Source organism: Mixophyes fleayi, chromosome 2, assembly GCF_038048845.1.
Source record: "Mixophyes fleayi isolate aMixFle1 chromosome 2, aMixFle1.hap1, whole genome shotgun sequence".
Taxonomy (NCBI): domain Eukaryota; kingdom Metazoa; phylum Chordata; class Amphibia; order Anura; family Limnodynastidae; genus Mixophyes; species Mixophyes fleayi.
The window spans coordinates 182,220,413-182,247,504 of NC_134403.1; the positions used below are offsets into that span (position 1 = coordinate 182,220,413).

A 27,092-nucleotide genomic window follows, 5' to 3' on the forward strand; every position below is an offset into this window, starting at 1 on the left:
ACGAGGACCATGTTTTTTCCAATATTTCTTTTACAGCATATTTTTGTAATAGCCTGTCCATTAGACTGGGGCTATACTTGCTCTGCACTTACTTATTTATTCATCTCTTTGGTTTGTCACCTCAACTGTTGTTTTTGAATTTTACAGATTGGTGGGTGCAGATGACCCTATGAGCTCCTCACCACAATCTAGGGTAAAGGTGTGGCCTGAGGTTCCCCTTTTCAAGGGGGCGGCAAAAGTTCAGTTGCCCTGGGGAAACCTTCGACAAAACCCAGGGCTAAAGGGACACCACCGAGCTTTGCGGTGAAGGGGGGCCAAAAGACCCCTTTTGGTGTTGGAGATAAAGGGGACCTTCCACTTTTAAGGAGGGCTTGATGTTCCGCACCCTGTGCACTTTTTTGTGTTTTTACACATTTTTTGCGCTCAGTGACCCAAAAGCATGATCCCAGGCTTTCAATATATAAGAGGAAATAAAAAAAATAAAAAAAAATGTAACTGGGGAAGCAATTTGTTGGTATTAGGTTATCAAAACATTTTATGTTGCATTGTTTGCGCGCCTCTGCTTGTTGGGAGTATGATGGCGTTACTTGTATGAGAGGTTAAAGGGCCCTTCTCACAAGCTTCCAGCCCATACATAGTTTTCTTTCCCATTATGAATGTTTTTAGTGCTTACTATTTTAATTCGGATCTGTATTTCATTGTAATTGTACCGGAATTTGTTTTTGGATAATTTCAAACAATTTGAGACCCACACCTGCCAAATATTGATTTACAATTTTTGATTGAATATGTATCTTTATTTTGTATAAAGGTACAGAAAACATACAATACATTACGTTCAAATGTATTACGTTGCAGCGAAGCTGTAAGCACAATACACCGTAAAACATAATCATTCATACTTTCTGGTACAATTCAAGACATTAGGAACAAGATATGACCAGGGATGCTGATGGGGGGTAGGGTACTAACTACCAGGGCCCTGGCATGCCAGGGGGCCCGGGCCCAGGGGAGGGCTGGCAAATTTTAGCTCAGGGGACAAGACTCGATTCAGCAGCCAATTAGGAACCTTTTAAAGGAAAAAAATGCAGGTGGCCCAGTGACCCAGCCCAAAGTAGCCCTCTATGGGACCGACCCAAGGGGGAGATGCCTCCCGGCCCCCGAACCCAGCCTGCCCCTGCCCGGGCTGCACTGCAGATCACCAACTTTTTTATATTTTTTTTGCTTCTTCAAGTTTTATTTTAACTTTTTTGTTTTTGTTTTGTGTTTACCCAGTGTGTGTGTGTGGGGGGCTGCCATGGTAGACACCATATGTAGTCTGTGCATAGGCGGCCACATCATTCATTCATAGAATATTGTACTACAGCTGAATAGATTATGCGACCACTGTGAGTAGTATGTTATGTGGCCATCTATGGAAGGACCGCATAGGCTCCCTGCACTTCATGTCTGTAAGATAGTAGCTAAATCTCCTTCCAACTTCACCATGACAAATAAGCAAATGAGTGCTCAAAAGTAGAACAAAATATTCATTAAATTCAGTTGAGAACATTGTTGGTTCTAAATATAAATGCAGTATTCTTTATCACCATCCAAAATATAAAACTAGAAATTCAACACGAAAAACGTTAAAAATCGCTATAATATTAAAAAGGCTGCCATGTCAGCTGGTGTCTTAATGGAAGAGTAGTTTGTTAAGACTATACTTTCAGGGATCATTTCTATAGTTTATACATTTGGAAATGTGCTCTAAAGTGTACAGACTCACCAACCATGAGGAAGAGTTTTAATGATTTCTCTTGAGTGTGAAGTGAGCTTGTAGTGCTGCTTTATGGTAGCTACTATCTGCTTTTGATGACTGTTTCTCTTTTCCTTTGTGGAAGAGTAGAGGAGTGAAATCACCAGCTGAGTGGTTGGGTTTCTGAATTGTCAACAAAAGAGAATGTTATGAAAGAACTTAAGACAAGATTTCAGTATAGCTGAATTTGCTTTGCTGTTGTTTTTGTAAAGTTCTGTCTTATGATATTAGAAATGGTTTTCTTAATAAGGACAAGCTACTTTGGTCATCTGGCCTGAGATTGGTGCAGCTGAGAGAACCTGGGTTATGTGCTTCTGTTGTAGTGAGCCAAAGATATCTAAAAATCATTGAGGAATGGGAAACCTTGTTGATAGAGTAAGACGAGGACCATGCTTTTTCCAATATTTCTTTTACAGCATATTTTTGTAATAGCCTGTCCATTAGACTGGGGCCATACTTGCTCTGCACTTACTTATTTATTCATCTCTTTGGTTTGTCACCTCAACTGTTGTTTTTGAATTTTACAGATTGGTGGGTGCAGATGACCCTATGAGCTACTCACCACAATCTAGGGTAGAGGTGTGGCCTGAGGTTCCCCTTTTCAAGGGGGCGGCAAAAGTTCAGTTGCCCTGGGGAAACCTTCGACAAAACCCAGGGCTAAAGGGACACCACCGAGCTTTGCGGTGAAGGGGGGCCAAAAGACCCCTTTTGGTGTTGGAGATAAAGGGGACCTTCCACTTTTAAGGAGGGCTTGATGTTCCGCACCCTGTGCACTTTTTTGTGTTTTTACACATTTTTTGCGCTCAGTGACCCGAAAGCATGATCCCAGGCTTTCAATATATAAGAGGAAATAAAAAAAATAAAAAAAAATGTAACTGGGGAAGCAATTTGTTGGTATTAGGTTATCAAAACATTTTATGTTGCATTGTTTGCGCGCCTCTGCTTGTTGGGAGTATGATGGCGTTACTTGTATGAGAGGTTAAAGGGCCCTTCTCACAAGCTTCCAGCCCATACATAGTTTTCTTTCCCATTATGAATGTTTTTAGTGCTTACTATTTTAATTCGGATCTGTATTTCATTGTAATTGTACCGGAATTTGTTTTTGGATAATTTCAAACAATTTGAGACCCACACCTGCCAAATATTGATTTACAATTTTTGATTGAATATGTATCTTTATTTTGTATAAAGGTACAGAAAACATACAATACATTACGTTCAAATGTATTACGTTGCAGCGAAGCTGTAAGCACAATACACCGTAAAACATAATCATTCATACTTTCTGGTACAATTCAAGACATTAGGAACAAGATATGACCAGGGATGCTGATGGGGGGTAGGGTACTAACTACCAGGGCCCTGGCATGCCAGGGGGCCCGGGCCCAGGGGAGGGCTGGCAAATTTTAGCTCAGGGGACAAGACTCGATTCAGCAGCCAATTAGGAACCTTTTAAAGGAAAAAAATGCAGGTGGCCCAGTGACCCAGCCCAAAGTAGCCCTCTATGGGACCGACCCAAGGGGGAGATGCCTCCCGGCCCCCGAACCCAGCCTGCCCCTGCCCGGGCTGCACTGCAGATCACCAACTTTTTTATATTTTTTTTGCTTCTTCAAGTTTTATTTTAACTTTTTTGTTTTTGTTTTGTGTTTACCCAGTGTGTGTGTGTGGGGGGCTGCCATGGTAGACACCATATGTAGTCTGTGCATAGGCGGCCACATCATTCATTCATAGAATATTGTACTACAGCTGAATAGATTATGCGACCACTGTGAGTAGTATGCCATGTGGCCATCTATGGAAGGACCGCATAGGCTCCCTGCACTTCATGTCTGTAAGATAGTAGCTAAATCCCCTTCCAACTTCACCATGACAAATAAGCAAATGAGTGCTCAAAAGTAGAACAAAATATTCATTAAATTCAGTTGAGAACATTGTTGGTTCTAAATATAAATGCAGTATTCTTTATCACCATCCAAAATATAAAACTAGAAATTCAACACGAAAAACGTTAAAAATCGCTATAATATTAAAAAGGCTGCCATGTCAGCTGGTGTCTTAATGGAAGAGTAGTTTGTTAAGACTATATTTTCAGGGATCATTTCTATAGTTTATACATTTGGAAATGTGCTCTAAAGTGTACAGACTCACCAACCATGAGGAAGAGTTTTAATGATTTCTCTTGAGTGTGAAGTGAGCTTGTAGTGCTGCTTTATGGTAGCTACTATCTGCTTTTGATGACTGTTTCTCTTTTCCTTTGTGGAAGAGTAGAGGAGTCAAATCACCAGCTGAGTGGTTGGGTTTCTGAATTGTCAACAAAAGAGAATGTTATGAAAGAACTTAAGACAAGATTTCAGTATAGCTGAATTTGCTTTGCTGTTGTTTTTGTAAAGTTCTGTCTTATGATATTAGAAATGGTTTTCTTAATAAGGACAAGCTACTTTGGTCATCTGGCCTGAGATTGGTGCAGCTGAGAGAACCTGGGTTATGTGCTTCTGTTGTAGTGAGCCAAAGATATCTAAAAATCATTGAGGAATGGGAAACCTTGTTGATAGAGTAAGACGAGGACCATGCTTTTTCCAATATTTCTTTTACAGCATATTTTTGTAATAGCCTGTCCATTAGACTGGGGCCATACTTGCTCTGCACTTACTTATTTATTCATCTCTTTGGTTTGTCACCTCAACTGTTGTTTTTGAATTTTACAGATTGGTGGGTGCAGATGACCCTATGAGCTCCTCACCACAATCTAGGGTAGAGGTGTGGCCTGAGGTTCCCCTTTTCAAGGGGGCGGCAAAAGTTCAGTTGCCCTGGGGAAACCTTCGACAAAACCCAGGGCTAAAGGGACACCACCGAGCTTTGCGGTGAAGGGGGGCCAAAAGACCCCTTTTGGTGTTGGATATAAAGGGGACCTTCCACTTTTAAGGAGGGCTTGATGTTCCGCACCCTGTGCACTTTTTTGTGTTTTTACACATTTTTTGCGCTCAGTGACCCGAAAGCATGATCCCAGGCTTTCAATATATAAGAGGAAATAAAAAAAATAAAAAAAATTTTAACTGGGGAAGCAATTTGTTGGTATTAGGTTATCAAAACATTTTATGTTGCATTGTTTGCGCGCCTCTGCTTGTTGGGAGTATGATGGCGTTACTTGTATGAGAGGTTAAAGGGCCCTTCTCACAAGCTTCCAGCCCATACATAGTTTTCTTTCCCATTATGAATGTTTTTAGTGCTTACTATTTTAATTCGGATCTGTATTTCATTGTAATTGTACCGGAATTTGTTTTTGGATAATTTTAAACAATTTGAGACCCACACCTGCCAAATATTGATTTACAATTTTTGATTGAATATGTATCTTTATTTTGTATAAAGGTACAGAAAACATACAATACATTACGTTCAAATGTATTACGTTGCAGCGAAGCTGTAAGCACAATACACCATAAAACATAATCATTCATACTTTCTGGTACAATTCAAGACATTAGGAACAAGATATGACCAGGGATGCTGATGGGGGGTAGGGTACTAACTACCAGGGCCCTGGCATGCCAGGGGGCCCGGGCCCAGGGGAGGGCTGGCAAATTTTAGCTCAGGGGACAAGACTCGATTCAGCAGCCAATTAGGAACCTTTTAAAGGAAAAAAATGCAGGTGGCCCAGTGACCCAGCCCAAAGTAGCCCTCTATGGGACCGACCCAAGGGGGAGATGCCTCCCGGCCCCCGAACCCAGCCTGCCCCTGCCTGGGCTGCACTGCAGATCACCAACTTTTTTATATTTTTTTTGCTTCTTCAAGTTTTATTTTAACTTTTTTGTTTTTGTTTTGTGTTTACCCAGTGTGTGTGTGTGGGGGGCTGCCATGGTAGACACCATATGTAGTCTGTGCATAGGCGGCCACATCATTCATTCATAGAATATTGTACTACAGCTGAATAGATTATGCGACCACTGTGAGTAGTATGCCATGTGGCCATCTATGGAAGGACCGCATAGGCTCCCTGCACTTCATGTCTGTAAGATAGTAGCTAAATCCCCTTCCAACTTCACCATGACAAATAAGCAAATGAATGCTCAAAAGTAGAACAAAATATTCATTAAATTCAGTTGAGAACATTGTTGGTTCTAAATATAAATGCAGTATTCTTTATCACCATCCAAAATATAAAACTAGAAATTCAACACGAAAAACGTTAAAAATCGCTATAATATTAAAAAGGCTGCCATGTCAGCTGGTGTCTTAATGGAAGAGTAGTTTGTTAAGACTATACTTTCAGGGATCATTTCTATAGTTTATACATTTGGAAATGTGCTCTAAAGTGTACAGACTCACCAACCATGAGGAAGAGTTTTAATGATTTCTCTTGAGTGTGAAGTGAGCTTGTAGTGCTGCTTTATGGTAGCTACTATCTGCTTTTGATGACTGTTTCTCTTTTCCTTTGTGGAAGAGTAGAGGAGTGAAATCACCAGCTGAGTGGTTGGTTTTCTGAATTGTCAACAACAGAGAATGTTATGAAAGAACATAAGATGAGATTTCAGTATAACTGGATTTGCTTTGCTGTTGTTTTTGTAAAGTTCTGTCTTATGATATTAGAAATGGTTTTCTTAATAAGGACAAGCTACTTTGGTCATCTGGCCTGAGATTGGTGCAGCTGAGAGAACCTGGGTTATGTGCTTCTGTTGTAGTGAGCCAAAGATATCTAAAAATCATTGAGGAATGGGAAACCTTGTTGATAGAGTAAGACGAGGACCATGTTTTTTCCAATATTTCTTTTACAGCATATTTTTGTAATAGCCTGTCCATTAGACTGGGGCTATACTTGCTCTGCACTTACTTATTTATTCATCTCTTTGGTTTGTCACCTCAACTGTTGTTTTTGAATTTTACAGATTGGTGGGTGCAGATGACCCTATGAGCTCCTCACCACAATCTAGGGTAAAGGTGTGGCCTGAGGTTCCCCTTTTCAAGGGGGCGGCAAAAGTTCAGTTGCCCTGGGGAAACCTTCGACAAAACCCAGGGCTAAAGGGACACCACCGAGCTTTGCGGTGAAGGGGGGCCAAAAGACCCCTTTTGGTGTTGGAGATAAAGGGGACCTTCCACTTTTAAGGAGGGCTTGATGTTCCGCACCCTGTGCACTTTTTTGTGTTTTTACACATTTTTTGCGCTCAGTGACCCAAAAGCATGATCCCAGGCTTTCAATATATAAGAGGAAATAAAAAAAATAAAAAAAAATGTAACTGGGGAAGCAATTTGTTGGTATTAGGTTATCAAAACATTTTATGTTGCATTGTTTGCGCGCCTCTGCTTGTTGGGAGTATGATGGCGTTACTTGTATGAGAGGTTAAAGGGCCCTTCTCACAAGCTTCCAGCCCATACATAGTTTTCTTTCCCATTATGAATGTTTTTAGTGCTTACTATTTTAATTCGGATCTGTATTTCATTGTAATTGTACCGGAATTTGTTTTTGGATAATTTCAAACAATTTGAGACCCACACCTGCCAAATATTGATTTACAATTTTTGATTGAATATGTATCTTTATTTTGTATAAAGGTACAGAAAACATACAATACATTACGTTCAAATGTATTACGTTGCAGCGAAGCTGTAAGCACAATACACCGTAAAACATAATCATTCATACTTTCTGGTACAATTCAAGACATTAGGAACAAGATATGACCAGGGATGCTGATGGGGGGTAGGGTACTAACTACCAGGGCCCTGGCATGCCAGGGGGCCCGGGCCCAGGGGAGGGCTGGCAAATTTTAGCTCAGGGGACAAGACTCGATTCAGCAGCCAATTAGGAACCTTTTAAAGGAAAAAAATGCAGGTGGCCCAGTGACCCAGCCCAAAGTAGCCCTCTATGGGACCGACCCAAGGGGGAGATGCCTCCCGGCCCCCGAACCCAGCCTGCCCCTGCCCGGGCTGCACTGCAGATCACCAACTTTTTTATATTTTTTTTGCTTCTTCAAGTTTTATTTTAACTTTTTTGTTTTTGTTTTGTGTTTACCCAGTGTGTGTGTGTGGGGGGCTGCCATGGTAGACACCATATGTAGTCTGTGCATAGGCGGCCACATCATTCATTCATAGAATATTGTACTACAGCTGAATAGATTATGCGACCACTGTGAGTAGTATGTTATGTGGCCATCTATGGAAGGACCGCATAGGCTCCCTGCACTTCATGTCTGTAAGATAGTAGCTAAATCTCCTTCCAACTTCACCATGACAAATAAGCAAATGAGTGCTCAAAAGTAGAACAAAATATTCATTAAATTCAGTTGAGAACATTGTTGGTTCTAAATATAAATGCAGTATTCTTTATCACCATCCAAAATATAAAACTAGAAATTCAACACGAAAAACGTTAAAAATCGCTATAATATTAAAAAGGCTGCCATGTCAGCTGGTGTCTTAATGGAAGAGTAGTTTGTTAAGACTATACTTTCAGGGATCATTTCTATAGTTTATACATTTGGAAATGTGCTCTAAAGTGTACAGACTCACCAACCATGAGGAAGAGTTTTAATGATTTCTCTTGAGTGTGAAGTGAGCTTGTAGTGCTGCTTTATGGTAGCTACTATCTGCTTTTGATGACTGTTTCTCTTTTCCTTTGTGGAAGAGTAGAGGAGTGAAATCACCAGCTGAGTGGTTGGGTTTCTGAATTGTCAACAAAAGAGAATGTTATGAAAGAACTTAAGACAAGATTTCAGTATAGCTGAATTTGCTTTGCTGTTGTTTTTGTAAAGTTCTGTCTTATGATATTAGAAATGGTTTTCTTAATAAGGACAAGCTACTTTGGTCATCTGGCCTGAGATTGGTGCAGCTGAGAGAACCTGGGTTATGTGCTTCTGTTGTAGTGAGCCAAAGATATCTAAAAATCATTGAGGAATGGGAAACCTTGTTGATAGAGTAAGACGAGGACCATGCTTTTTCCAATATTTCTTTTACAGCATATTTTTGTAATAGCCTGTCCATTAGACTGGGGCCATACTTGCTCTGCACTTACTTATTTATTCATCTCTTTGGTTTGTCACCTCAACTGTTGTTTTTGAATTTTACAGATTGGTGGGTGCAGATGACCCTATGAGCTCCTCACCACAATCTAGGGTAGAGGTGTGGCCTGAGGTTCCCCTTTTCAAGGGGGCGGCAAAAGTTCAGTTGCCCTGGGGAAACCTTCGACAAAACCCAGGGCTAAAGGGACACCACCGAGCTTTGCGGTGAAGGGGGGCCAAAAGACCCCTTTTGGTGTTGGAGATAAAGGGGACCTTCCACTTTTAAGGAGGGCTTGATGTTCCGCACCCTGTGCACTTTTTTGTGTTTTTACACATTTTTTGCGCTCAGTGACCCGAAAGCATGATCCCAGGCTTTCAATATATAAGAGGAAATAAACAAAATAAAAAAAAATGTAACTGGGGAAGCAATTTGTTGGTATTAGGTTATCAAAACATTTTATGTTGCATTGTTTGCGCGCCTCTGCTTGTTGGGAGTATGATGGCGTTACTTGTATGAGAGGTTAAAGGGCCCTTCTCACAAGCTTCCAGCCCATACATAGTTTTCTTTCCCATTATGAATGTTTTTAGTGCTTACTATTTTAATTCGGATCTGTATTTCATTGTAATTGTACCGGAATTTGTTTTTGGATAATTTCAAACAATTTGAGACCCACACCTGCCAAATATTGATTTACAATTTTTGATTGAATATGTATCTTTATTTTGTATAAAGGTACAGAAAACATACAATACATTACGTTCAAATGTATTACGTTGCAGCGAAGCTGTAAGCACAATACACCGTAAAACATAATCATTCATACTTTCTGGTACAATTCAAGACATTAGGAACAAGATATGACCAGGGATGCTGATGGGGGGTAGGGTACTAACTACCAGGGCCCTGGCATGCCAGGGGGCCCGGGCCCAGGGGAGGGCTGGCAAATTTTAGCTCAGGGGACAAGACTCGATTCAGCAGCCAATTAGGAACCTTTTAAAGGAAAAAAATGCAGGTGGCCCAGTGACCCAGCCCAAAGTAGCCCTCTATGGGACCGACCCAAGGGGGAGATGCCTCCCGGCCCCCGAACCCAGCCTGCCCCTGCCCGGGCTGCACTGCAGATCACCAACTTTTTTATATTTTTTTTGCTTCTTCAAGTTTTATTTTAACTTTTTTGTTTTTGTTTTGTGTTTACCCAGTGTGTGTGTGTGGGGGGCTGCCATGGTAGACACCATATGTAGTCTGTGCATAGGCGGCCACATCATTCATTCATAGAATATTGTACTACAGCTGAATAGATTATGCGACCACTGTGAGTAGTATGCCATGTGGCCATCTATGGAAGGACCGCATAGGCTCCCTGCACTTCATGTCTGTAAGATAGTAGCTAAATCTCCTTCCAACTTCACCATGACAAATAAGCAAATGAGTGCTTAAAAGTAGAACAAAATATTCATTAAATTCAGTTGAGAACATTGTTGGTTCTAAATATAAATGCAGTATTCTTTATCACCATCCAAAATATAAAACTAGAAATTCAACACGAAAAACGTTAAAAATCGCTATAATATTAAAAAGGCTGCCATGTCAGCTGGTGTCTTAATGGAAGAGTAGTTTGTTAAGACTATACTTTCAGGCATCATTTCTATAGTTTATACATTTGGAAATGTGCTCTAAAGTGTACAGACTCACCAACCATGAGGAAGAGTTTTAATGATTTCTCTTGAGTGTGAAGTGAGCTTGTAGTGCTGCTTTATGGTAGCTACTATCTGCTTTTGATGACTGTTTCTCTTTTCCTTTGTGGAAGAGTAGAGGAGTGAAATCACCAGCTGAGTGGTTGGGTTTCTGAATTGTCAACAAAAGAGAATGTTATGAAAGAACTTAAGACAAGATTTCAGTATAGCTGAATTTGCTTTGCTGTTGTTTTTGTAAAGTTCTGTCTTATGATATTAGAAATGGTTTTCTTAATAAGGACAAGCTACTTTGGTCATCTGGCCTGAGATTGGTGCAGCTGAGAGAACCTGGGTTATGTGCTTCTGTTGTAGTGAGCCAAAGATATCTAAAAATCATTGAGGAATGGGAAACCTTGTTGATAGAGTAAGACGAGGACCATGCTTTTTCCAATATTTCTTTTACAGCATATTTTTGTAATAGCCTGTCCATTAGACTGGGGCCATACTTGCTCTGCACTTACTTATTTATTCATCTCTTTGGTTTGTCACCTCAACTGTTGTTTTTGAATTTTACAGATTGGTGGGTGCAGATGACCCTATGAGCTACTCACCACAATCTAGGGTAGAGGTGTGGCCTGAGGTTCCCCTTTTCAAGGGGGCGGCAAAAGTTCAGTTGCCCTGGGGAAACCTTCGACAAAACCCAGGGCTAAAGGGACACCACCGAGCTTTGCGGTGAAGGGGGGCCAAAAGACCCCTTTTGGTGTTGGAGATAAAGGGGACCTTCCACTTTTAAGGAGGGCTTGATGTTCCGCACCCTGTGCACTTTTTTGTGTTTTTACACATTTTTTGCGCTCAGTGACCCGAAAGCATGATCCCAGGCTTTCAATATATAAGAGGAAATAAAAAAAATAAAAAAAAATGTAACTGGGGAAGCAATTTGTTGGTATTAGGTTATCAAAACATTTTATGTTGCATTGTTTGCGCGCCTCTGCTTGTTGGGAGTATGATGGCGTTACTTGTATGAGAGGTTAAAGGGCCCTTCTCACAAGCTTCCAGCCCATACATAGTTTTCTTTCCCATTATGAATGTTTTTAGTGCTTACTATTTTAATTCGGATCTGTATTTCATTGTAATTGTACCGGAATTTGTTTTTGGATAATTTCAAACAATTTGAGACCCACACCTGCCAAATATTGATTTACAATTTTTGATTGAATATGTATCTTTATTTTGTATAAAGGTACAGAAAACATACAATACATTACGTTCAAATGTATTACGTTGCAGCGAAGCTGTAAGCACAATACACCGTAAAACATAATCATTCATACTTTCTGGTACAATTCAAGACATTAGGAACAAGATATGACCAGGGATGCTGATGGGGGGTAGGGTACTAACTACCAGGGCCCTGGCATGCCAGGGGGCCCGGGCCCAGGGGAGGGCTGGCAAATTTTAGCTCAGGGGACAAGACTCGATTCAGCAGCCAATTAGGAACCTTTTAAAGGAAAAAAATGCAGGTGGCCCAGTGACCCAGCCCAAAGTAGCCCTCTATGGGACCGACCCAAGGGGGAGATGCCTCCCGGCCCCCGAACCCAGCCTGCCCCTGCCCGGGCTGCACTGCAGATCACCAACTTTTTTATATTTTTTTTGCTTCTTCAAGTTTTATTTTAACTTTTTTGTTTTTGTTTTGTGTTTACCCAGTGTGTGTGTGTGGGGGGCTGCCATGGTAGACACCATATGTAGTCTGTGCATAGGCGGCCACATCATTCATTCATAGAATATTGTACTACAGCTGAATAGATTATGCGACCACTGTGAGTAGTATGCCATGTGGCCATCTATGGAAGGACCGCATAGGCTCCCTGCACTTCATGTCTGTAAGATAGTAGCTAAATCTCCTTCCAACTTCACCATGACAAATAAGCAAATGAGTGCTCAAAAGTAGAACAAAATATTCATTAAATTCAGTTGAGAACATTGTTGGTTCTAAATATAAATGCAGTATTCTTTATCACCATCCAAAATATAAAACTAGAAATTCAACACGAAAAACGTTAAAAATCGCTATAATATTAAAAAGGCTGCCATGTCAGCTGGTGTCTTAATGGAAGAGTAGTTTGTTAAGACTATACTTTCAGGCATCATTTCTATAGTTTATACATTTGGAAATGTGCTCTAAAGTGTACAGACTCACCAACCATGAGGAAGAGTTTTAATGATTTCTCTTGAGTGTGAAGTGAGCTTGTAGTGCTGCTTTATGGTAGCTACTATCTGCTTTTGATGACTGTTTCTCTTTTCCTTTGTGGAAGAGTAGAGGAGTGAAATCACCAGCTGAGTGGTTGGGTTTCTGAATTGTCAACAAAAGAGAATGTTATGAAAGAACTTAAGACAAGATTTCAGTATAGCTGAATTTGCTTTGCTGTTGTTTTTGTAAAGTTCTGTCTTATGATATTAGAAATGGTTTTCTTAATAAGGACAAGCTACTTTGGTCATCTGGCCTGAGATTGGTGCAGCTGAGAGAACCTGGGTTATGTGCTTCTGTTGTAGTGAGCCAAAGATATCTAAAAATCATTGAGGAATGGGAAACCTTGTTGATAGAGTAAGACGAGGACCATGCTTTTTCCAATATTTCTTTTACAGCATATTTTTGTAATAGCCTGTCCATTAGACTGGGGCCATACTTGCTCTGCACTTACTTATTTATTCATCTCTTTGGTTTGTCACCTCAACTGTTGTTTTTGAATTTTACAGATTGGTGGGTGCAGATGACCCTATGAGCTACTCACCACAATCTAGGGTAGAGGTGTGGCCTGAGGTTCCCCTTTTCAAGGGGGCGGCAAAAGTTCAGTTGCCCTGGGGAAACCTTCGACAAAACCCAGGGCTAAAGGGACACCACCGAGCTTTGCGGTGAAGGGGGGCCAAAAGACCCCTTTTGGTGTTGGAGATAAAGGGGACCTTCCACTTTTAAGGAGGGCTTGATGTTCCGCACCCTGTGCACTTTTTTGTGTTTTTACACATTTTTTGCGCTCAGTGACCCGAAAGCATGATCCCAGGCTTTCAATATATAAGAGGAAATAAAAAAAATAAAAAAAAATGTAACTGGGGAAGCAATTTGTTGGTATTAGGTTATCAAAACATTTTATGTTGCATTGTTTGCGCGCCTCTGCTTGTTGGGAGTATGATGGCGTTACTTGTATGAGAGGTTAAAGGGCCCTTCTCACAAGCTTCCAGCCCATACATAGTTTTCTTTCCCATTATGAATGTTTTTAGTGCTTACTATTTTAATTCGGATCTGTATTTCATTGTAATTGTACCGGAATTTGTTTTTGGATAATTTCAAACAATTTGAGACCCACACCTGCCAAATATTGATTTACAATTTTTGATTGAATATGTATCTTTATTTTGTATAAAGGTACAGAAAACATACAATACATTACGTTCAAATGTATTACGTTGCAGCGAAGCTGTAAGCACAATACACCGTAAAACATAATCATTCATACTTTCTGGTACAATTCAAGACATTAGGAACAAGATATGACCAGGGATGCTGATGGGGGGTAGGGTACTAACTACCAGGGCCCTGGCATGCCAGGGGGCCCGGGCCCAGGGGAGGGCTGGCAAATTTTAGCTCAGGGGACAAGACTCGATTCAGCAGCCAATTAGGAACCTTTTAAAGGAAAAAAATGCAGGTGGCCCAGTGACCCAGCCCAAAGTAGCCCTCTATGGGACCGACCCAAGGGGGAGATGCCTCCCGGCCCCCGAACCCAGCCTGCCCCTGCCCGGGCTGCACTGCAGATCACCAACTTTTTTATATTTTTTTTGCTTCTTCAAGTTTTATTTTAACTTTTTTGTTTTTGTTTTGTGTTTACCCAGTGTGTGTGTGTGGGGGGCTGCCATGGTAGACACCATATGTAGTCTGTGCATAGGCGGCCACATCATTCATTCATAGAATATTGTACTACAGCTGAATAGATTATGCGACCACTGTGAGTAGTATGCCATGTGGCCATCTATGAAAGGACCGCATAGGCTCCCTGCACTTCATGTCTGTAAGATAGTAGCTAAATCCCCTTCCGACTTCACCATGACAAATAAGCAAATGAGTGCTCAAAAGTAGAACAAAATATTCATTAAATTCAGTTGAGAACATTGTTGGTTCTAAATATAAATGCAGTATTCTTTATCACCATCCAAAAAATAAAACTAGAAATTCAACACGAAAAACGTTAAAAATCGCTATAATATTAAAAAGGCTGCCATGTCAGCTGGTGTCTTAATGGAAGAGTAGTTTGTTAAGACTATACTTTCAGGCATCATTTCTATAGTTTATACATTTGGAAATGTGCTCTAAAGTGTACAGACTCACCAACCATGAGGAAGAGTTTTAATGATTTCTCTTGAGTGTGAAGTGAGCTTGTAGTGCTGCTTTATGGTAGCTACTATCTGCTTTTGATAACTGTTTCTCTTTTCCTTTGTGGAAGAGTAGAGGAGTGAAATCACCAGCTGAGTGGTTGGGTTTCTGAATTGTCAACAAAAGAGAATGTTATGAAAGAACTTAAGACAAGATTTCAGTATAGCTGAATTTGCTTTGCTGTTGTTTTTGTAAAGTTCTGTCTTATGATATTAGAAATGGTTTTCTTAATAAGGACAAGCTACTTTGGTCATCTGGCCTGAGATTGGTGCAGCTGAGAGAACCTGGGTTATGTGCTTCTGTTGTAGTGAGCCAAAGATATCTAAAAATCATTGAGGAATGGGAAACCTTGTTGATAGAGTAAGACGAGGACCATGCTTTTTCCAATATTTCTTTTACAGCATATTTTTGTAATAGCCTGTCCATTAGACTGGGGCCATACTTGCTCTGCACTTACTTATTTATTCATCTCTTTGGTTTGTCACCTCAACTGTTGTTTTTGAATTTTACAGATTGGTGGGTGCAGATGACCCTATGAGCTCCTCACCACAATCTAGGGTAGAGGTGTGGCCTGAGGTTCCCCTTTTCAAGGGGGCGGCAAAAGTTCAGTTGCCCTGGGGAAACCTTCGACAAAACCCAGGGCTAAAGGGACACCACCGAGCTTTGCGGTGAAGGGGGGCCAAAAGACCCCTTTTGGTGTTGGAGATAAAGGGGACCTTCCACTTTTAAGGAGGGCTTGATGTTCCGCACCCTGTGCACTTTTTTGTGTTTTTACACATTTTTTGCGCTCAGTGACCCGAAAGCATGATCCCAGGCTTTCAATATATAAGAGGAAATAAAAAAAATAAAAAAAAATGTAACTGGGGAAGCAATTTGTTGGTATTAGGTTATCAAAACATTTTATGTTGCATTGTTTGCGCGCCTCTGCTTGTTGGGAGTATGATGGCGTTACTTGTATGAGAGGTTAAAGGGCCCTTCTCACAAGCTTCCAGCCCATACATAGTTTTCTTTCCCATTATGAATGTTTTTAGTGCTTACTATTTTAATTCGGATCTGTATTTCATTGTAATTGTACCGGAATTTGTTTTTGGATAATTTCAAACAATTTGAGACCCACACCTGCCAAATATTGATTTACAATTTTTGATTGAATATGTATCTTTATTTTGTATAAAGGTACAGAAAACATACAATACATTACGTTCAAATGTATTACGTTGCAGCGAAGCTGTAAGCACAATACACCGTAAAACATAATCATTCATACTTTCTGGTACAATTCAAGACATTAGGAACAAGATATGACCAGGGATGCTGATGGGGGGTAGGGTACTAACTACCAGGGCCCTGGCATGCCAGGGGGCCCGGGCCCATGGGAGGGCTGGCAAATTTTAGCTCAGGGGACAAGACTCGATTCAGCAGCCAATTAGGAACCTTTTAAAGGAAAAAAATGCAGGTGGCCCAGTGACCCAGCCCAAAGTAGCCCTCTATGGGACCGACCCAAGGGGGAGATGCCTCCCGGCCCCCGAACCCAGCCTGCCCCTGCCTGGGCTGCACTGCAGATCACCAACTTTTTTATATTTTTTTTGCTTCTTCAAGTTTTATTTTAACTTTTTTGTTTTTGTTTTGTGTTTACCCAGTGTGTGTGTGTGGGGGGCTGCCATGGTAGACACCATATGTAGTCTGTGCATAGGCGGCCACATCATTCATTCATAGAATATTGTACTACAGCTGAATAGATTATGCGACCACTGTGAGTAGTATGCCATGTGGCCATCTATGGAAGGACCGCATAGGCTCCCTGCACTTCATGTCTGTAAGATAGTAGCTAAATCCCCTTCCAACTTCACCATGACAAATAAGCAAATGAATGCTCAAAAGTAGAACAAAATATTCATTAAATTCAGTTGAGAACATTGTTGGTTCTAAATATAAATGCAATATTCTTTATCACCATCCAAAATATAAAACTAGAAATTCAACACGAAAAACGTTAAAAATCGCTATAATATTAAAAAGGCTGCCATGTCAGCTGGTGTCTTAATGGAAGAGTAGTTTGTTAAGACTATACTTTCAGGAATCATTTCTATAGTTTATACATTTGGAAATGTGCTCTAAAGTGTACAGACTCACCAACCATGAGGAAGAGTTTTAATGATTTCTCTTGAGTGTGAAGTGAGCTTGTAGTGCTGCTTTATGGTAGCTACTATCTGCTTTTGATGACTGTTTCTCTTTTCCTTTGTGGAAGAGTAGAGGAGTGAAATCACCAGCTGAGTGGTTGGTTTTCTGAATTGTCAACAACAGAGAATGTTATGAAAGAACATAAGATGAGATTTCATTATAACTGGATTTGCTTTGCTGTTGTTTTTGTAAAGTTCTGTCTTATGATATTAGAAATGGTTTTCTTAATAAGGACAAGCTACTTTGCTCATCTGGCCTGAGATTGGTGCAGCTGAGAGAACCTGGGTTATGTGCTTCTGTTGTAGTGAGCCAAAGATATCTAAAAATCATTGAGGAATGGGAAACCTTGTTGATAGAGTAAGACGAGGACCATGTTTTTTCCAATATTTCTTTTACAGCATATTTTTGTAATAGCCTGTCCATTAGACTGGGGCTATACTTGCTCTGCACTTACTTATTTATTCATCTCTTTGGTTTGTCACCTCAACTGTTGTTTTTGAATTTTACAGATTGGTGGGTGCAGATGACCCTATGAGCTCCTCACCACAATCTAGGGTAAAGGTGTGGCCTGAGGTTCCCCTTTTCAAGGGGGCGGCAAAAGTTCAGTTGCCCTGGGGAAACCTTCGACAAAACCCAGGGCTAAAGGGACACCACCGAGCTTTGCGGTGAAGGGGGGCCAAAAGACCCCTTTTGGTGTTGGAGATAAAGGGGACCTTCCACTTTTAAGGAGGGCTTGATGTTCCGCACCCTGTGCACTTTTTTGTGTTTTTACACATTTTTTGCGCTCAGTGACCCGAAAGCATGATCCCAGGCTTTCAATATATAAGAGGAAATAAAAAAAATAAAAAAAAATGTAACTGGGGAAGCAATTTGTTGGTATTAGGTTATCAAAACATTTTATGTTGCATTGTTTGCGCGCCTCTGCTTGTTGGGAGTATGATGGCGTTACTTGTATGAGAGATTAAAGGGCCCTTCTCACAAGCTTCCAGCCCATACATAGTTTTCTTTCCCATTATGAATGTTTTTAGTGCTTACTATTTTAATTCGGATCTGTATTTCATTGTAATTGTACCGGAATTTGTTTTTGGATAATTTCAAACAATTTGAGACCCACACCTGCCAAATATTGATTTACAATTTTTGATTGAATATGTATCTTTATTTTGTATAAAGGTACAGAAAACATACAATACATTACGTTCAAATGTATTACGTTGCAGCAAAGCTGTAAGCACAATACACCGTAAAACATAATCATTCATACTTTCTGGTACAATTCAAGACATTAGGAACAAGATATGACCAGGGATGCTGATGGGGGGTAGGGTACTAACTACCAGGGCCCTGGCATGCCAGGGGGCCCGGGCCCAGGGGAGGGCTGGCAAATTTTAGCTCAGGGGACAAGACTCGATTCAGCAGCCAATTAGGAACCTTTTAAAGGAAAAAAATGCAGGTGGCCCAGTGACCCAGCCCAAAGTAGCCCTCTATGGGACCGACCCAAGGGGGAGATGCCTCCCGGCCCCCGAACCCAGCCTGCCCCTGCCCGGGCTGCACTGCAGATCACCAACTTTTTTATATTTTTTTTGCTTCTTCAAGTTTTATTTTAACTTTTTTGTTTTTGTTTTGTGTTTACCCAGTGTGTGTGTGTGGGGGGCTGCCATGGTAGACACCATATGTAGTCTGTGCATAGGCGGCCACATCATTCATTCATAGAATATTGTACTACAGCTGAATAGATTATGCGACCACTGTGAGTAGTATGCCATGTGGCCATCTATGGAAGGACCGCATAGGCTCCCTGCACTTCATGTCTGTAAGATAGTAGCTAAATCTCCTTCCAACTTCACCATGACAAATAAGCAAATGAGTGCTCAAAAGTAGAACAAAATATTCATTAAATTCAGTTGAGAACATTGTTGGTTCTAAATATAAATGCAGTATTCTTTATCACCATCCAAAATATAAAACTAGAAATTCAACACGAAAAACGTTAAAAATCGCTATAATATTAAAAAGGCTGCCATGTCAGCTGGTGTCTTAATGGAAGAGTAGTTTGTTAAGACTATACTTTCAGAGATCATTTCTATAGTTTATACATTTGGAAATGTGCTCTAAAGTGTACAGACTCACCAACCATGAGGAAGAGTTTTAATGATTTCTCTTGAGTGTGAAGTGAGCTTGTAGTGCTGCTTTATGGTAGCTACTATCTGCTTTTGATGACTGTTTCTCTTTTCCTTTGTGGAAGAGTAGAGGAGTGAAATCACCAGCTGAGTGGTTGGTTTTCTGAATTGTCAACAACAGAGAATGTTATGAAAGAACATAAGATGAGATTTCATTATAACTGGATTTGCTTTGCTGTTGTTTTTGTAAAGTTCTGTCTTATGATATTAGAAATGGTTTTCTTAATAAGGACAAGCTACTTTGGTCATCTGGCCTGAGATTGGTGCAGCTGAGAGAACCTGGGTTATGTGCTTCTGTTGTAGTGAGCCAAAGATATCTAAAAATCATTGAGGAATGGGAAACCTTGTTGATAGAGTAAGACGAGGACCATGTTTTTTCCAATATTTCTTTTACAGCATATTTTTGTAATAGCCTGTCCATTAGACTGGGGCTATACTTGCTCTGCACTTACTTATTTATTCATCTCTTTGGTTTGTCACCTCAACTGTTGTTTTTGAATTTTACAGATTGGTGGGTGCAGATGACCCTATGAGCTCCTCACCACAATCTAGGGTAAAGGTGTGGCCTGAGGTTCCCCTTTTCAAGGGGGCGGCAAAAGTTCAGTTGCCCTGGGGAAACCTTCGACAAAACCCAGGGCTAAAGGGACACCACCGAGCTTTGCGGTGAAGGGGGGCCACAAGACCCCTTTTGGTGTTGGAGATAAAGGGGACCTTCCACTTTTAAGGAGGGCTTGATGTTCAGCACCCTGTGCACTTTTTTGTGTTTTTACACATTTTTTGCGCTCAGTGACCCGAAAGCATGATCCCAGGCTTTCAATATATAAGAGGAAATAAAAAAAATAAAAAAAAATGTAACTGGGGAAGCAATTTGTTGGTATTAGGTTATCAAAACATTTTATGTTGCATTGTTTGCGCGCCTCTGCTTGTTGGGAGTATGATGGCGTTACTTGTATGAGAGGTTAAAGGGCCCTTCTCACAAGCTTCCAGCCCATACATAGTTTTCTTTCCCATTATGAATGTTTTTAGTGCTTACTATTTTAATTCGGATCTGTATTTCATTGTAATTGTACCGGAATTTGTTTTTGGATAATTTCAAACAATTTGAGACCCACACCTGCCAAATATTAATTTACAATTTTTGATTGAATATGTATCTTTATTTTGTATAAAGGTACAGAAAACATACAATACATTACGTTCAAATGTATTACGTTGCAGCGAAGCTGTAAGCACAATACACCGTAAAACATAATCATTCATACTTTCTGGTACAATTCAAGACATTAGGAACAAGATATGACCAGGGATGCTGATGGGGGGTAGGGTACTAACTACCAGGGCCCTGGCATGCCAGGGGGCCCGGGCCCAGGGGAGGGCTGGCAAATTTTAGCTCAGGGGACAAGACTCGATTCAGCAGCCAATTAGGAACTTTTTAAAGGAAAAAAATGCAGGTGGCCCAGTGACCCAGCCCAAAGTAGCCCTCTATGGGACCGACCCAAGGGGGAGATGCCTCCCGGCCCCCGAACCCAGCCTGCCCCTGCCCGGGCTGCACTGCAGATCACCAACTTTTTTATATTTTTTTTGCTTCTTCAAGTTTTATTTTAACTTTTTTGTTTTTGTTTTGTGTTTACCCAGTGTGTGTGTGTGGGGGGCTGCCATGGTAGACACCATATGTAGTCTGTGCATAGGCGGCCACATCATTCATTCATAGAATATTGTACTACAGCTGAATAGATTATGCGACCACTGTGAGTAGTATGCCATGTGGCCATCTATGGAAGGACCGCATAGGCTCCCTGCACTTCATGTCTGTAAGATAGTAGCTAAATCCCCTTCCAACTTCACCATGACAAATAAGCAAATGAGTGCTCAAAAGTAGAACAAAATATTCATTAAATTCAGTTGAGAACATTGTTGGTTCTAAATATAAATGCAGTATTCTTTATCACCATCCAAAATATAAAACTAGAAATTCAACACGAAAAACGTTAAAAATCGCTATAATATTAAAAAGGCTGCCATGTCAGCTGGTGTCTTAATGGAAGAGTAGTTTGTTAAGACTATACTTTCAGGCATCATTTCTATAGTTTATACATTTGGAAATGTGCTCTAAAGTGTACAGACTCACCAACCATGAGGAAGAGTTTTAATGATTTCTCTTGAGTGTGAAGTGAGCTTGTAGTGCTGCTTTATGGTAGCTACTATCTGCTTTTGATGACTGTTTCTCTTTTCCTTTGTGGAAGAGTAGAGGAGTGAAATCACCAGCTGAGTGGTTGGGTTTCTGAATTGTCAACAAAAGAGAATGTTATGAAAGAACTTAAGACAAGATTTCAGTATAGCTGAATTTGCTTTGCTGTTGTTTTTGTAAAGTTCTGTCTTATGATATTAGAAATGGTTTTCTTAATAAGGACAAGCTACTTTGGTCATCTGGCCTGAGATTGGTGCAGCTGAGAGAACCTGGGTTATGTGCTTCTGTTGTAGTGAGCCAAAGATATCTAAAAATCATTGAGGAATGGGAAACCTTGTTGATAGAGTAAGACGAGGACCATGCTTTTTCCAATATTTCTTTTACAGCATATTTTTGTAATAGCCTGTCCATTAGACTGGGGCCATACTTGCTCTGCACTTACTTATTTATTCATCTCTTTGGTTTGTCACCTCAACTGTTGTTTTTGAATTTTACAGATTGGTGGGTGCAGATGACCCTATGAGCTACTCACCACAATCGAGGGTAGAGGTGTGGCCTGAGGTTCCCCTTTTCAAGGGGGCGGCAAAAGTTCAGTTGCCCTGGGGAAACCTTCGACAAAACCCAGGGCTAAAGGGACACCACCGAGCTTTGCGGTGAAGGGGGGCCAAAAGACCCCTTTTGGTGTTGGAGATAAAGGGGACCTTCCACTTTTAAGGAGGGCTTGATGTTCCGCACCCTGTGCACTTTTTTGTGTTTTTACACATTTTTTGCGCTCAGTGACCCGAAAGCATGATCCCAGGCTTTCAATATATAAGAGGAAATAAAAAAAATAAAAAAAAATGTAACTGGGGAAGCAATTTGTTGGTATTAGGTTATCAAAACATTTTATGTTGCATTGTTTGCGCGCCTCTGCTTGTTGGGAGTATGATGGCGTTACTTGTATGAGAGGTTAAAGGGCCCTTCTCACAAGCTTCCAGCCCATACATAGTTTTCTTTCCCATTATGAATGTTTTTAGTGCTTACTATTTTAATTCGGATCTGTATTTCATTGTAATTGTACCGGAATTTGTTTTTGGATAATTTCAAACAATTTGAGACCCACACCTGCCAAATATTGATTTACAATTTTTGATTGAATATGTATCTTTATTTTGTATAAAGGTACAGAAAACATACAATACATTACGTTCAAATGTATTACGTTGCAGCGAAGCTGTAAGCACAATACACCGTAAAACATAATCATTCATACTTTCTGGTACAATTCAAGACATTAGGAACAAGATATGACCAGGGATGCTGATGGGGGGTAGGGTACTAACTACCAGGGCCCTGGCATGCCAGGGGGCCCGGGCCCAGGGGAGGGCTGGCAAATTTTAGCTCAGGGGACAAGACTCGATTCAGCAGCCAATTAGGAACCTTTTAAAGGAAAAAAATGCAGGTGGCCCAGTGACCCAGCCCAAAGTAGCCCTCTATGGGACCGACCCAAGGGGGAGATGCCTCCCGGCCCCCGAACCCAGCCTGCCCCTGCCCGGGCTGCACTGCAGATCACCAACTTTTTTATATTTTTTTTGCTTCTTCAAGTTTTATTTTAACTTTTTTGTTTTTGTTTTGTGTTTACCCAGTGTGTGTGTGTGGGGGGCTGCCATGGTAGACACCATATGTAGTCTGTGCATAGGCGGCCACATCATTCATTCATAGAATATTGTACTACAGCTGAATAGATTATGCGACCACTGTGAGTAGTATGCCATGTGGCCATCTATGGAAGGACCGCATAGGCTCCCTGCACTTCATGTCTGTAAGATAGTAGCTAAATCCCCTTCCGACTTCACCATGACAAATAAGCAAATGAGTGCTCAAAAGTAGAACAAAATATTCATTAAATTCAGTTGAGAACATTGTTGGTTCTAAATATAAATGCAGTATTCTTTATCACCATCCAAAAAATAAAACTAGAAATTCAACACGAAAAACGTTAAAAATCGCTATAATATTAAAAAGGCTGCCATGTCAGCTGGTGTCTTAATGGAAGAGTAGTTTGTTAAGACTATACTTTCAGGCATCATTTCTATAGTTTATACATTTGGAAATGTGCTCTAAAGTGTACAGACTCACCAACCATGAGGAAGAGTTTTAATGATTTCTCTTGAGTGTGAAGTGAGCTTGTAGTGCTGCTTTATGGTAGCTACTATCTGCTTTTGATAACTGTTTCTCTTTTCCTTTGTGGAAGAGTAGAGGAGTGAAATCACCAGCTGAGTGGTTGGGTTTCTGAATTGTCAACAAAAGAGAATGTTATGAAAGAACTTAAGACAAGATTTCAGTATAGCTGAATTTGCTTTGCTGTTGTTTTTGTAAAGTTCTGTCTTATGATATTAGAAATGGTTTTCTTAATAAGGACAAGCTACTTTGGTCATCTGGCCTGAGATTGGTGCAGCTGAGAGAACCTGGGTTATGTGCTTCTGTTGTAGTGAGCCAAAGATATCTAAAAATCATTGAGGAATGGGAAACCTTGTTGATAGAGTAAGACGAGGACCATGCTTTTTCCAATATTTCTTTTACAGCATATTTTTGTAATAGCCTGTCCATTAGACTGGGGCCATACTTGCTCTGCACTTACTTATTTATTCATCTCTTTGGTTTGTCACCTCAACTGTTGTTTTTGAATTTTACAGATTGGTGGGTGCAGATGACCCTATGAGCTCCTCACCACAATCTAGGGTAGAGGTGTGGCCTGAGGTTCCCCTTTTCAAGGGGGCGGCAAAAGTTCAGTTGCCCTGGGGAAACCTTCGACAAAACCCAGGGCTAAAGGGACACCACCGAGCTTTGCGGTGAAGGGGGGCCAAAAGACCCCTTTTGGTGTTGGAGATAAAGGGGACCTTCCACTTTTAAGGAGGGCTTGATGTTCCGCACCCTGTGCACTTTTTTGTGTTTTTACACATTTTTTGCGCTCAGTGACCCGAAAGCATGATCCCAGGCTTTCAATATATAAGAGGAAATAAAAAAAATAAAAAAAAATGTAACTGGGGAAGCAATTTGTTGGTATTAGGTTATCAAAACATTTTATGTTGCATTGTTTGCGCGCCTCTGCTTGTTGGGAGTATGATGGCGTTACTTGTATGAGAGGTTAAAGGGCCCTTCTCACAAGCTTCCAGCCCATACATAGTTTTCTTTCCCATTATGAATGTTTTTAGTGCTTACTATTTTAATTCGGATCTGTATTTCATTGTAATTGTACCGGAATTTGTTTTTGGATAATTTCAAACAATTTGAGACCCACACCTGCCAAATATTGATTTACAATTTTTGATTGAATATGTATCTTTATTTTGTATAAAGGTACAGAAAACATACAATACATTACGTTCAAATGTATTACGTTGCAGCGAAGCTGTAAGCACAATACACCGTAAAACATAATCATTCATACTTTCTGGTACAATTCAAGACATTAGGAACAAGATATGACCAGGGATGCTGATGGGGGGTAGGGTACTAACTACCAGGGCCCTGGCATGCCAGGGGGCCCGGGCCCATGGGAGGGCTGGCAAATTTTAGCTCAGGGGACAAGACTCGATTCAGCAGCCAATTAGGAACCTTTTAAAGGAAAAAAATGCAGGTGGCCCAGTGACCCAGCCCAAAGTAGCCCTCTATGGGACCGACCCAAGGGGGAGATGCCTCCCGGCCCCCGAACCCAGCCTGCCCCTGCCTGGGCTGCACTGCAGATCACCAACTTTTTTATATTTTTTTTGCTTCTTCAAGTTTTATTTTAACTTTTTTGTTTTTGTTTTGTGTTTACCCAGTGTGTGTGTGGGGGGGGCTGCCATGGTAGACACCATATGTAGTCTGTGCATAGGCGGCCACATCATTCATTCATAGAATATTGTACTACAGCTGAATAGATTATGCGACCACTGTGAGTAGTATGCCATGTGGCCATCTATGGAAGGACCGCATAGGCTCCCTGCACTTCATGTCTGTAAGATAGTAGCTAAATCCCCTTCCAACTTCACCATGACAAATAAGCAAATGAATGCTCAAAAGTAGAACAAAATATTCATTAAATTCAGTTGAGAACATTGTTGGTTCTAAATATAAATGCAATATTCTTTATCACCATCCAAAATATAAAACTAGAAATTCAACACGAAAAACGTTAAAAATCGCTATAATATTAAAAAGGCTGCCATGTCAGCTGGTGTCTTAATGGAAGAGTAGTTTGTTAAGACTATACTTTCAGGAATCATTTCTATAGTTTATACATTTGGAAATGTGCTCTAAAGTGTACAGACTCACCAACCATGAGGAAGAGTTTTAATGATTTCTCTTGAGTGTGAAGTGAGCTTGTAGTGCTGCTTTATGGTAGCTACTATCTGCTTTTGATGACTGTTTCTCTTTTCCTTTGTGGAAGAGTAGAGGAGTGAAATCACCAGCTGAGTGGTTGGTTTTCTGAATTGTCAACAACAGAGAATGTTATGAAAGAACATAAGATGAGATTTCATTATAACTGGATTTGCTTTGCTGTTGTTTTTGTAAAGTTCTGTCTTATGATATTAGAAATGGTTTTCTTAATAAGGACAAGCTACTTTGGTCATCTGGCCTGAGATTGGTGCAGCTGAGAGAACCTGGGTTATGTGCTTCTGTTGTAGTGAGCCAAAGATATCTAAAAATCATTGAGGAATGGGAAACCTTGTTGATAGAGTAAGACGAGGACCATGTTTTTTCCAATATTTCTTTTACAGCATATTTTTGTAATAGCCTGTCCATTAGACTGGGGCTATACTTGCTCTGCACTTACTTATTTATTCATCTCTTTGGTTTGTCACCTCAACTGTTGTTTTTGAATTTTACAGATTGGTGGGTGCAGATGACCCTATGAGCTCCTCACCACAATCTAGGGTAAAGGTGTGGCCTGAGGTTCCCCTTTTCAAGGGGGCGGCAAAAGTTCAGTTGCCCTGGGGAAACCTTCGACAAAACCCAGGGCTAAAGGGACACCACCGAGCTTTGCGGTGAAGGGGGGCCAAAAGACCCCTTTTGGTGTTGGAGATAAAGGGGACCTTCCACTTTTAAGGAGGGCTTGATGTTCCGCACCCTGTGCACTTTTTTGTGTTTTTACACATTTTTTGCGCTCAGTGACCCGAAAGCATGATCCCAGGCTTTCAATATATAAGAGGAAATAAAAAAAATAAAAAAAAATGTAACTGGGGAAGCAATTTGTTGGTATTAGGTTATCAAAACATTTTATGTTGCATTGTTTGCGCGCCTCTGCTTGTTGGGAGTATGATGGCGTTACTTGTATGAGAGATTAAAGGGCCCTTCTCACAAGCTTCCAGCCCATACATAGTTTTCTTTCCCATTATGAATGTTTTTAGTGCTTACTATTTTAATTCGGATCTGTATTTCATTGTAATTGTACCGGAATTTGTTTTTGGATAATTTCAAACAATTTGAGACCCACACCTGCCAAATATTGATTTACAATTTTTGATTGAATATGTATCTTTATTTTGTATAAAGGTACAGAAAACATACAATACATTACGTTCAAATGTATTACGTTGCAGCAAAGCTGTAAGCACAATACACCGTAAAACATAATCATTCATACTTTCTGGTACAATTCAAGACATTAGGAACAAGATATGACCAGGGATGCTGATGG

The 27,092-nt window shown here is 40.6% G+C and overlaps 12 non-coding genes across 12 annotated transcripts; all 12 read left to right on the forward strand.

The window, feature by feature from the left end:
* The first annotated feature begins 1,696 nt into the window (after nucleotides 1–1,696).
* LOC142142123 (small nucleolar RNA U3) lies at nucleotides 1,697–1,914 on the forward strand. Its single transcript, XR_012689060.1, has one exon. It is a non-coding gene; the product is annotated as a small nucleolar RNA U3 (small nucleolar RNA).
* Nucleotides 1,915–3,874: 1,960 nt separating this feature from the next.
* On the forward strand, nucleotides 3,875–4,092 carry LOC142142220 (small nucleolar RNA U3). The gene has a single exon (XR_012689146.1). It is a non-coding gene; the product is annotated as a small nucleolar RNA U3 (small nucleolar RNA).
* Nucleotides 4,093–6,052: 1,960 nt separating this feature from the next.
* Nucleotides 6,053–6,270, forward strand: LOC142142124 (small nucleolar RNA U3). Its single transcript, XR_012689061.1, has one exon. It is a non-coding gene; the product is annotated as a small nucleolar RNA U3 (small nucleolar RNA).
* Nucleotides 6,271–8,230: 1,960 nt separating this feature from the next.
* Nucleotides 8,231–8,448, forward strand: LOC142142125 (small nucleolar RNA U3). Its single transcript, XR_012689062.1, has one exon. It is a non-coding gene; the product is annotated as a small nucleolar RNA U3 (small nucleolar RNA).
* A 1,960-nt stretch (nucleotides 8,449–10,408) lies between these two features.
* LOC142142185 (small nucleolar RNA U3) lies at nucleotides 10,409–10,626 on the forward strand. Its single transcript, XR_012689114.1, has one exon. It is a non-coding gene; the product is annotated as a small nucleolar RNA U3 (small nucleolar RNA).
* A 1,960-nt stretch (nucleotides 10,627–12,586) lies between these two features.
* On the forward strand, nucleotides 12,587–12,804 carry LOC142142186 (small nucleolar RNA U3). Its single transcript, XR_012689115.1, has one exon. It is a non-coding gene; the product is annotated as a small nucleolar RNA U3 (small nucleolar RNA).
* A 1,960-nt stretch (nucleotides 12,805–14,764) lies between these two features.
* Nucleotides 14,765–14,982, forward strand: LOC142142218 (small nucleolar RNA U3). Its single transcript, XR_012689144.1, has one exon. It is a non-coding gene; the product is annotated as a small nucleolar RNA U3 (small nucleolar RNA).
* A 1,960-nt stretch (nucleotides 14,983–16,942) lies between these two features.
* LOC142142078 (small nucleolar RNA U3) lies at nucleotides 16,943–17,160 on the forward strand. Its single transcript, XR_012689019.1, has one exon. It is a non-coding gene; the product is annotated as a small nucleolar RNA U3 (small nucleolar RNA).
* A 1,960-nt stretch (nucleotides 17,161–19,120) lies between these two features.
* Nucleotides 19,121–19,338, forward strand: LOC142142157 (small nucleolar RNA U3). The gene has a single exon (XR_012689088.1). It is a non-coding gene; the product is annotated as a small nucleolar RNA U3 (small nucleolar RNA).
* A 1,960-nt stretch (nucleotides 19,339–21,298) lies between these two features.
* Nucleotides 21,299–21,516, forward strand: LOC142142187 (small nucleolar RNA U3). The gene has a single exon (XR_012689116.1). It is a non-coding gene; the product is annotated as a small nucleolar RNA U3 (small nucleolar RNA).
* A 1,960-nt stretch (nucleotides 21,517–23,476) lies between these two features.
* Nucleotides 23,477–23,694, forward strand: LOC142142219 (small nucleolar RNA U3). The gene has a single exon (XR_012689145.1). It is a non-coding gene; the product is annotated as a small nucleolar RNA U3 (small nucleolar RNA).
* A 1,960-nt stretch (nucleotides 23,695–25,654) lies between these two features.
* LOC142142079 (small nucleolar RNA U3) lies at nucleotides 25,655–25,872 on the forward strand. The gene has a single exon (XR_012689020.1). It is a non-coding gene; the product is annotated as a small nucleolar RNA U3 (small nucleolar RNA).
* Nucleotides 25,873–27,092: the final 1,220 nt, after the last annotated feature.